Source organism: Pararge aegeria, chromosome 3, assembly GCF_905163445.1.
Source record: "Pararge aegeria chromosome 3, ilParAegt1.1, whole genome shotgun sequence".
NCBI classification, from domain to species: domain Eukaryota; kingdom Metazoa; phylum Arthropoda; class Insecta; order Lepidoptera; family Nymphalidae; genus Pararge; species Pararge aegeria.
The window spans coordinates 17,760,540-17,772,892 of record NC_053182.1 but is presented as its reverse complement, the minus strand read 5'-3'; positions in this window follow the sequence as shown (position 1 = coordinate 17,772,892).

The window sequence follows — 12,353 nt, the reverse complement described above, 5'->3', positions numbered from 1 at the left end:
AGTGCGGGGCTGCCATTCCAGCACCTTGGGACCCCAACGTCCATCCCTCTTCCGAACTATATGCCTCGCCCATTGCCACTTCAGCTTCGCGACTCGTTGAGTATTTATAATTTATATATATCTAAATAGAAGAATATAGGTAAAAGTTGCATCTGTTGGTTTGTTCATCGATCTCGCAGAGTATTTCTTGAATAGAGATAATAGTACAAATGAGGGACATCAGGTCACTTTATCATCAGGCGACATAGTTCAAAGGATAAGCAAGTTAAAGCGGCAGTGGGCGGATCATGTCTGTCGTCGGACCGATGAACGTTCAACCGCTCTCTGGAGTGGAGACCGCGAATCGGTCAGCGCAGTATGGGACGATCTCCAGCCCGCTGATGATGAGATGACCTAAAAAATGCTGGATGAGAAAGTCGGAGGAATGTGTGTGGTGGCGAGGTCTTTGGACAGCAGTGGACGCTTGTGGGCTGTTGATGATGATAACGATGATCAGGCTACGTTTAGGCTCGGAAAAATGCACACTTCCCATGAGTTACGATACGATGCAATTTATTTTATTCAGATTTTTATTATACAGACTTTAATCGTATATCTCTAATCACCTCCAACCTGTTCCATTTTCAAACATTTTTCCAAGACTCTCCACACCAAATTCCTTCAACACGATTCCTTCAACCTCGTATCAGTTTTTGTTCCTTTTTTGAATTGATTGCTTAAAGAATTAGAAGTGAAGTAATTTTGTATTTCCATTTAAACATTTAATGACCACAGATTATGCATAATTTTGACCGTTTTTTAAGTTGTGTGTTGCTAGCAGTGTTGTTATCAATGAAGTACTAAAAATAATCTATCATGTTAAGAACACATTTAAAACACATCTAAAACGTCTTTAACACCACCGCATACCCGTTATAATTTGAGTAGTTAAATTATTTCTCCCTTCACTCACTACCCTATGCCAGTAAGGGGCTTAAATAGGGTTTTGTATTTATTTTATTCCGCTAAAAGTTAGCCCTTGATTGCAATCTCACCTGGTGGTAAGTGATGATGCAATCTATAATGGGCGGGCTAACCTGTTAGGGAGTATGGAGTCATACCCCTAGACGGTTTCTACGCGACATCGCTAAGGAACTAAATCTTTACATTTGGTATTTATGTACATCTATCAACACGCTTGGCACTGTCCCGTTCCCTTGCTGTAAGTCCTATCTACAAAGGTTGCCTGTAAGAGATTGCTTGCAGCAATAAGGCCGCCTTTGCATGTCTACATTGTGTACTGTATACTCCTTACTGTTTCTCTTCCTGTACGTCATACGTGCAATAAAGTGTTTCTTCTTCTTCTTCTTAATTCGCTTAGCAGTATGTCTGTAGGGTGGTAACTAGCCACGGCCAAAGCCTCCCACCAGATAAGACCAGAGAAGCATGACAACAGAAATTTTATATTAACCTGCCGGGAATCGAACCCGGGACCTCGTACTTAAATTCACAGCGCTCACCGTTGCGCCAGGGCGGTCAAAATGTAACGCCTAGTCAAAAGACGTTGAGTGCAAGTTTTTTTTTATCCATTTAGTAATTGTTACTCCGACTGAAGCTTCAAATTTCTTAACCCAAGAACTAATTTCCATATCCTTTAGCAGGAGTACGAAAAAAATCGACAAATTAAAGAGTATTTCAACCCTTAAATGCGACCGCCTCTAATTTGACCCACGGTCAGTCGTTCAAAAAGATAACCCTCCTAATGTCACATCTACATGCAAATTGTTTCGGCCCGCGTATTTATTTTAACTCTAATTCTCCACGGTAAATACCGCAAGGGTTGGAACTCCCGTGCAATTTTATACGATCTTGAGATTATTTACGTTATACGTACAATCTCCATGCTTATTACGTAAATAGTTAAGTAGAATTGCCATTTGAAATTAATACTATGTAAGTGCAAATCTTTGTTGTGCTATTTTTGAGATATACTTTAACGAAATTTGGTTTAAAAAACTTAATACCTACTATAGGATTAATAATAAAATAACATAGATAATAAACCCATTTTTCAATATTATTTCAATGGTATATAACGTGACGACTAAGTTTCAATACTAAATTAAGTACCTAACTAAAAAAGCGTGTGCGTGTAACCTTTACGCGTGATTGTAGTACAACTTTTACTATTATTTATTGATGAAAGAGAAAAATGTTCCTATGACTCCGCCATTTCATTTAATATTCACTATTTTATTTTATATTCTATTTAAAATTCATTAATATAACTTTTACATTTTATAAATAGTTTCATTTGTTAAATAGAATAATTGAGAGTAGAAAATTGAAGGTTAGATCAGAATATGTCAATATAACCTTGTCATTGAATATTATACTATGCCGCAATCGTCAGAAAATTTATTAATAAATTTTTTTTACAAAAGTAATAAATTAACAAGTATATTTAGAGATTTTCGAAAATCTTTGCAATTTAAAATATTTTTTTTAAAACTGTAGATTATCCGTTTGAAATATTGGAAATAAATAATCCTTATTGATTATGATATTTGCCACTAGCTGGCGTATACCTACCTAAGTTAAGAAGCGCGGAGTAGTATATGACATATACCTACTTACGACCAATCCAAATTATTATTTTAAATAGGGGAAACTATACAGACGTCTGACGTAAGCGTTACTTCCATCAGAAAAAAATTGAGTTACTCCCTAGACGCGCCTAAAGAAGTTTTACTTAAAAAAAAAAAATTGTAAATTAAAAAAAAAAGGAACAAAAAAAAGCATTTCTTTTACTCATACCTACCACAGAAGCACTATTATAGACTTCTCCTCGGTGTAAAAAAATGTATAAAACTCAAAAACGCTCGCCGCTCAAAACTCGGGGGGCGGTCGAAATAAAATTTGAATTAAAAGTAAACACTGTAGCGAGGTAATTCCGTTAAACACCTCTGGTAGGCGAACTCGCAAATGATTTTTGATAGCTAACTACCTGCTTGTAGTTAAGCTTAGAATTATTGTGGCCACGAAATAAAACGCGGACTAAACTCGGTAGTGCTGCTTTTTACAAAAGACATGTTTAAACCGATATCATCTGTCAATAGGTCGTTGACCCGTTGCTTCAGTGCTGCTTGAAAGGAGAACAAACCGACAAGGAAACAAACCATCAAATATACTTTTGTTATTAGTATGTTATGTATGAAGTTGATGAATATAAGATAATACCTAGTTTTATACCGTGGCTTTACAAATTCGAAATTGTAACGGGGGGGAAATTTTGAATCTAAGCATGTGCTAAAAAAATAAAAAAAAAATGGAAGGCCAAGGTATTCAGATATTCACTTCAATACCAACAATGTTCAGGATGGCACTTAGATCTTTCATTAATTAACAGTATTATTGAAGCTAAATACCTAGTTTCTCATATTAAAGTATTCATTTTATAAAAGACATCATTAAAGCCCACCAACCTGCTTTAGAGCAGTGTTGTGGGTCGGTACTCTATAAACCTGACTTCCCAAGGAGTGAAATAAAACAACTAGACTGACTCTAATACTGTATATTAGGCTTCTCTATAATTCATATTACTTGTTACCTTCAAATGACTCTACTACCAGTTCGGAATGCTGTCTTCGGCAGAGAAGACCACTGGCAAGAAACTCTACCGTTGCTCTTTTATTCAATCAATTAAAACAACTTATAAACACAATTACAACATTGTCATATGTAATAACGCTAGGCCCTTTGATACAAGACATATTTTAAGACAGTTAAAACATAACTACTATGATCACTTATAACATCAGGACTTTTGGAACAAGTTGTTTGTATAGAGCAACCTCTGCTACATAAACTGTGTGTGTAAAATAATGCTAGGGCTCCATATATGATACCAATAAATAACCCAAAGGATGAGATATACTTATCTGATGCAACATCAGGTACAACAACTTTTAACAACTTATCTCAACTCCATCACCAGTATATACAACTCTTGTTCCGCCACAACAGTATTTCGTTACGTTTATCGTTTCCATTATAAATCATCTATTCCCAATTTGTAACGTTCTATCCACAATACTTTACTTAATCTCCTTTTCTCAATTCATTACTTTAAATCCGTCCTCACTTTTCTTTCCCGCCAATCTATATTGTCAAACTCGCGTCTCCCGCCATAGATCCTATACTTTTATTTGACAGTCTACTAAAGTCCATTATTCTATTTTCAATACATTATCAATGAGTATACAAACTATGATTTGTTGATATATTTAATATAATCATCGGGTTTATCATAGATAAAGTGCTGTAATTCCCTATTTCCTAACACATGCACCACTTACTTTTCTAAGTGTTAGCATTTTAAGCCATTTCAACATCTCTTACTTCAACGGTGAACGAAAACATTTTATACCTGAGAGTTCCCCATAATGTTCTCAAAGACGTGTGGAGTCCACCAATCCGCACTGGGCCAGCGTGGTGGACTACAGCCGAAACCGTTCTCATTGTGAGAGGAGACCTGTGATGTAGTAGACCGGTAATGGGTTGATATGATGGTAATGTATTCAGCTTCACTTGGAGGGGGACATCTGTGCAAATAAGAATTTAAAAAATAAACTTAACCAAAATAATCAGTAATGTCTATATATTTTATAGTAATTATTATTTCATAACTAAACCATACCGTTCATTTATTTTTGTTATTGGTAACGTCGTCATTTTATCTAACGAGAATTTAACTGAATCTCGTTAAGTGGATAACTGTTGAGTAAGAATATGGTCAAGAATAACATATCTATATTTTCGCTCTGAAGAACGACATGGATTATTAATAGTGACAGTTATTTAAACTTATTTTGAAGTACCTACTGATTATCTTATGAAAATGTTTCCGTCTCGAAAATCGCTACTTCAATGGCCGACCGGTAATGTTTTGTATTAATTAACTCCGTATAATTAAAGTGCTACGCGAAACACCGGCCGGGTTTTAACCTTCTTCTGTTACTCACACAAAACACTTCATCAGACATAATTTTGTAACTAAATTGAATGTGAATGACATATTTTGTTGATGGAGATTAAGTTTTCTTCCATTAGATAACATCGTAAGTAAATATAATTTTAGTTCGGAAATAGCAACGCCATGCTTATTTCTGCCATCAAGCAGAATTCCTGACAGCTACCGACTTGTGTCAACGTTGCTTACCCAGCGCAATCGATTGTATTGCACTGTCGCAGCCACCCTAAGCAATGAGCACATTAAAACACACAAGGCAGTCTTTGGAAACTGCCGATAGAAGTAAAAACTAAATCTATGTACATATACACAAAGGTACCTATAGCTTGTGGCGGTCTCTACAGTAGCAAACTAGATGGCGCTACAAAGAGCCTACATCGCTTTAACGAAGTTTTCATAAAATTTACGTTATACAACGTGTAAATGAAAACCGAAATATAACTTCACACGCTTAATGTACGTCATTATTTACCGGCTCTAAGACTTATCTGTGAAAGCGCTAATAGTAGATACAGCTCTAACAATGCAAAATTAAAATCAAAAGACTGTTATCACTTTATTAGGTACACATCGCGTAGCGTAGGTACTATGCGAGTGTCGATTTTTTCTCCTTCAATAGGATTGTCATAAGTAAACACTTAAAATGTTTTGAATTAGTTTCTATGGAAAAATAAGTACTTTTTTTGATTTCATATTTTTACAAGAAGATTCCCTATGGAATAATCCTTAGGAAATCTTCAACAGTATTTCGTAATTCGGTTACACATTGTATATAACTTCCAAAGATGAATGGTCGGACCTCGATTCCGGAGCACGAAGACAAAGACGTGCCGCTAAGCGATTTAGTGTTCCGGTGCGATGTCGCGTGGAAACCGATTAGGGATATGACTACCATACTCCCTAACAGGTTAGCCCGCTACCATCTTAGACTGCATCATCACTTAACACCAGGTGAGATTGCAGTCAAGGGCTTACTTGTAGTGGAATACAAAAAATAAAAATAATTACGGTCGAACGCATCAACGTAGCTCCTGTACAAGCTCATGGGAAGCGTTCCGTGACGATGACGCGAGTTCTATGATTTTTGTTCAACCAAAAAGCTCAACGTGGCTAAAGAAGTTTTAACTTCAAAAACACAACCGTTTACCCCAAAAATATATCACGTACGCAAGTCATCGTTGGTGGTAAATAAAATTACCTTTTTGCGTTTATGACCGCCCGCGAAATTGCACCGTGTCCCGACACAACGTCCAAAGCCGTTTGTGTGCTAATGACGTTTCCCAAAAACGTATTAATATGAACAGTGGATTGCCGTTCTCAAGAGGTGTTATTTCAATGTTGCTATTCGAAGCGGTGATAACATAGTAGTTAGAGCTTCGGTCTGCCTTTGGGGTGACCGAGTTCGATCCCCGGAACCTTTAACTTTTTGGAGCTATTTAGTTAAAATGTAACTAAACGAATTTAAAATATTACTTGCTTTTACCGGTGAAGGAAATATCGTTAGGAAACCTGCATACTTGAGAGTTACCTAAAACGTTCTCAAAGGTGTGTGGACTCCAAACGCCAATGAGAATATTATGGAGAACTCTAAGGCATGCAGGTTTCATCAAGATGTTTTCCTTCACCTTTGAAGAAAGTAATATTTTCATTGTTTAAAACGCACAAAACTCAGAAAAGTTAGAGCTAGGTCTCAAGCCCGGCCACCTGAAAGTGAAGTCCTAACCACCAGGTTATCGCTCCTCGTTGTACATAAATAAAAAAAAATCCAATCCAATTGAGAATCTCCTCCTTCTTGAAGTCGGTTTAAAAGGTAAGACAACGATTTTACAATTTTATTTGCGTGCAAATCTTTAACAACGCAAAAACATATTGGTCAACGATATATTAGTCTCGGAAAACGTATCGAAATCCTCGAATATACCTTTATGTAAATGTAAGGTATATTTTACGCTTGCAAATTCGCACGCTGTTTCGAACGTCCATGGCCGTTTGTGTGCAAATGACGTTCGGTCTTGCAAAGGTATAATGCCAAGGATTGCCGTCCTGATGAGATCATTAGTTTATATTGTAGACGATTCAAAATATTAAGCTTTTTGATTAAGCTATACCAGTCTATTTCGTTACTGTATTAAGTAAATTATTTTTAATGCTGTATCACGTGCTTTTTGGCTGTTATCTCTTTAATTTCACCGACTGTTGATTCAGGTCGGTATTCGAAAACATACTCGTATGTCGAGCTAAAAACCGGTTCTCAAGTGTCATTCTATATAAGTTTAAGATAGAATTTTTAAGTAGTAGTAGTAGTAGATAGAAGCTTTTAGTAGTACCTACAGCTTATTGCGACAAAGCTCGTCTGAGAGAAGTGAAATTTAGGTTACCTAAATTTCAAAAGTGTAAGTATATTATATTGGATACACGCAGGCGTTACTTTGCGGAATTCCATGATATATTATGAAAATTAAGCTTAATTTGCTATAAGTATTTAATAAATTTAAAAAGCATATAAAAAAAGAAATGTGTCATCTCTTGTTTCAGGCGTGTCTCATTGTAATATGGATCTTTGAAAAAGTAGATCGAAACTGCCAAGTGTCCTACTAGATGACGCTAAAGTCGCTATAAGACTGATGTGAAAGGCATATACTAATTTCGACATCGATGGTAGGAGAGCCGTAGCTTAATTGGAGAAAGCGCTCAGGCTGCGATTGCCAGAGAGTTGCGGGTTCAAATCCTGTCGGTTCACAAAATTTTTATATGCTTTTTAAATTTATAAAATTGATAATTCCTCCAAGTGTAGGTAAAAACACTAATAAAAATTATAAAAATTGCTATAAGTACTTGCTTGTTTTGACGACCTCCATGGCGCAACCGTGTGCTCTGTGAATTTAAGTAGGAGGTCCCATAACTGGAAAATGTTTGTGTGGTGAACATGAATATTTTTCGGTGTCTGGATGTTTCTCTATATTATAAGTATTTATGTATGTATTCATAAACATATTCATCAGCTATCTTAGTACCAAATTCAAATTCAAAATTCCTTTATTCATGTAGGCCTATTACATGCACTTACGAAGCGATCATACATATATGTTTACATAGCTACGCTTACTAAGGGGCTAGAGGGCGATGTTTGCATCTTCATAGTATATTTATTTATTGTGCCCTTATCTTCTCATCATCATTAAAGTCATGTGAATTCATTGGATTATAGAAGGACATAACACGTTATTTTAAAAGGTGGGTCGAAAATTACTCGAGTAAGAAAAAGAAAAATTATGCCTAATCAATTCCACCCGCGTGAACATTTAAAGGTGAAATCCGGAAAATCAAACGGAAAATACAAATCAAACGTCCGAACCCGGAATTACGATTACGATTTCCATACGATCTCGATTTTTGTTTCGCCTCGCGCTTACAGTCGGAGGGATGATCGAAATAATGGGATTTAGCCCCAGATTATGCCGGATTATTTTATGCTGAGTACCTACTAAAAATTTTTCCGTAACTTCGCCGTCATATCGCAGCTCTACAAGCAAAAAGTTACCTTATTTTTATTACTGTATAAAGTTGAGTATACAACGGTAGAGTTGAGTGAGGGAATTTCATTTTGTTGGAATAAAAATATCCTATACGACGGCTTTGCTTTATCATTGCGAAGCTGGGGTGTAATTAGTTTTCGCAAAGCAAGCCGAAGCCGAGCCTTATTCTAGGAATTTTCTTTATTTTTTTATTTTGGCATTTATAATTTTAATAAGTTACCTACTTTAGAATCATTAATAACTTTAACGACGGGATGCAATATGTTTGACAATATGCTTGTGCAGTCAGACAAACAGAGTCTGTCTGTGGCATCGTGGCTCCCGAACGGATGAATCGATTTTGATTTAGGTTTTTTGTTTAAAAGGTGAATGAGTCGGGAGTGTCCTTAGCTATGTTTGATGAAAATCGGTCCAAGATGGCCGCCGCACGCACCAATATGACAGATCACATATTTTTTGGGTATATGGGTATAAAATGAATGGGTATTAGTAGAATACTACACGCTATGACAAATTTCAAAACCAAGGTGGGAGCTACAAAACGGTGATTTTTTTTTTTTAACTTTTTCAATACAGGTCAATCATCAAATGACAGGGCTTGACTAGTAGAATATTAAAAAACGCGGGTTTTTTAAATTTTTAATTTTCCTGAGGTGCCTACTTTATATGCACTTTTTAAACATAAAGTCGGTTTTAAGGTACTCTACCGCCGGTTTTATAGGCATATTCTACCGAATGGAAGCCGGCGAACAACTCAGCAGTTGCTTCATTTCAATCAACATTTAACAATTTATTATATTTCAGTGTCTAACCGAAAAGCGGTCTAAGATCGCATGGTAACGTAATGCAAAGAGATGGGCTAGATAGAGTGAAGAAAGCATTGCAATTACATTAATATAAGAGTGAGAGAGAGACAAGAATGATCTCCGGCTACTTGGTGGACTGTCAGAATCATTATTATTATTATTATTATTTCATAATTTAATGCCTTATTTTCTCAGAGCCTCTTTAAGCTTTAGCGTTAAGCCATGCTAAGCCGTCGGTCCTGTTTATTTTCACTTACTGTTTTCGGCATTTGAGGATAGTGGGTGGTTGCATTTGTTGAGCAGTGGAATGTTACTGCTCTGATGATAATGATGACGATGGATTTATGTTGTGGAGGGTGATAATTTACTATTTTCCGAATGTTTTTTTTTTTTAATAAACCCCTCACAGAGTAAGTCAGCGGGCGGATTAGCGGCCGTATTTCGGGAGGCCGGTGAAAAATTGAGGCGTCCATTGTTTTTAATGTCACTACGTGACGGCAGGCTTCGGTGGACATAGGCCCAACAAATGGCGGATCATTTTTGCATACATAAATTCATTATGTTCATACTTTATTTACATGGTCTAATTAATTTAATCTCATCATAATCGTTTTATATATTGTAACGGAACGTTATATTGCTTGACGGTAGGTACATATAGATATAATATATGTATGTGAAAAAAATTCGAGACCTGAATGCACTATCTATACTAATATTATAAAGAGCAAAGATTCTTTTGTTTCTACCGAATAGGCTCCGCAAGTGCAGGGACGATTTTAACTATATCTTCACCAAAAGATTACTAAATTATCACAAAGTAAGGTTATAATTTATTTCCAATAAAATTAAAGATCCTCAAGAAAATTGCAATAATTTAAGCCAAATTAGCAAACATTTGCTTATAAAATTCATTACAAAACTATTAAAACTATTAAAGGACTAACTATAACAAGGACGAGCTCTGGCACGAAAATCTCTACAATTGCTAAACTACAGACTGGAGGATCTAAGTAGTCTAAAAGTAGTAAGTCCCTCTCTTCCATAGAACGCTTATTTTCAGCTGAATTACACGAAAAGTAACTACTAAGAAAGTCTTTTCTCATTCCTAAGCTTGCGATATATTACCACGAAGCGATAAGGCTGCCTTTTGAACTCAGCTTCTTATTTCCTTTAATTTTCTAAACTAGCAGTGGTGTGTGCAAAATATAGAGTATAAATAAAAGAAATATGTATAATAACATAACCATCATCGTAAAAATTCTTACGTAATACCAAATTTATAAGCTACTATAGAAGTTTATGACAATAGATAAGTTATCTTATCAATTATTCGTAACACGCAAGCTTGTTATAATAAAAATATACATCGGTCTGTTAACAATAATAATCTTTAGGGTTCTAGTTGGTATTTAAGTGTTAAAGGATACAGAGATTTGGTTAAAAGATAATTTTGATTAGTTCGTATTAAATCTTTGGCGCTCGATCGCGCAGTTTTCGCCAGGGTCAAGTAGTGTTGTGGCGGTGTGCAAAAGCGTTCCAGTGGCTCAGTCAACGGGCGGTAAGGAACACTTCCCCACGAAGAAAACATAAGTATGTCAAGAAGTTGTTTACGAATGTCGGAAGAGGGAACCGGTGGTAGAGTCACTACAAAAGACTGACTTGACGTTTCAAAAGTGCTTATAGAATGAAACGATTGAACTACAATATTAGTAGGTGTTACGACTCTTAGGTAACGCGGATTACAACTCGAGGAACAGATAGTAAAAAAAAAAGATTTCTGAGTAATTAACGATTTCTTTTAAATTATATTCCTTCTGGTAAGTTTTGGAAGTTTGAGTAATGGGTTAAATTATATTTATTAGGTGATCGTTTGCAATGATTTGATATGTTACTGGGAGGTAGGTATATCTCACTCGCGCTCAATGGTTCGCGGCGTCATAAGAATAAAAAAAATATAAAAACAAAATTAAAAATTTAGTTTTTTTTGGTGATGGCAGATCAGAATGCATGGGACACAATTCCTTCTCTTCCTGTGGTTTCGTACGAGGCGACTTAAGAAATGTAGCGAAGAATGTGCTCATCCTTCCTTTTGGAGGCCTTTACTCCAGCAATGGACTGTTATAAACTAGGTATGGGAATTCAGAAGAGAATTGGAAATCAGCCCGACAGATGGCACTGGGGTCCGCTTGTATATTATATATTTCTGGCTGCTGGCAAGTTGTCTGTGGTGATTATATTCATTGATCCTAAAATTAAGCTACTTTATGACCATTATCACAATCTCACTATTGCAAAATACTACTTGAAACTAAAAATAAAATAAACAAATATCTACGATAATACACACATCGCCAGCTAGCTCCAAAATGTAAGTAGGTTGAAGCTGATGAATATTTTTATGAGTATTACATAAATCCTAATAATATGCAGCCCTGTAAAACATTAATGTTCATCTCACAAACATTTTTCAGCTGTGGGAATCGAACAAACCGCCTTGGACTCAGAATAGCAGGGTCGGTGGCCACTGCGCCAATCGGCTGTCTAAAAAAACAAATTACATACCTAGTTTTATATGAATAACTTAGATTTGTGAATCTGCAAAATCGGTCAGCCATCCAAATATGGACTTGGTTAAAGTAGCTTAACCGAAGCAATCTATTAATTTTCAATGCAGCAAGTAGGTCTCAACACACCACGTGCCCATCATCATCATATCAACCCATTACCGGGCCATTACCTGGCACGTAATCTACCCCTATGAGAAGTGGTTAAGGCCGTAATCCACCACGCTGGCCCAATGCGCATTGGTGGATTCCAAACGCCTTTGAAAACATTATAGTACTCTCAGGCTAACAGTTTTCCTCACGATGTTTTCCTTCACTGTCAAAGCAAGTAATATATTCACAATCAAAACGCACATAAATTATGACTGCTGATTGGCTCAGTGGACAGCGACCCTGCTTTCTGAGTCAAAGGCCGTGGGTTCGATTCCCACAA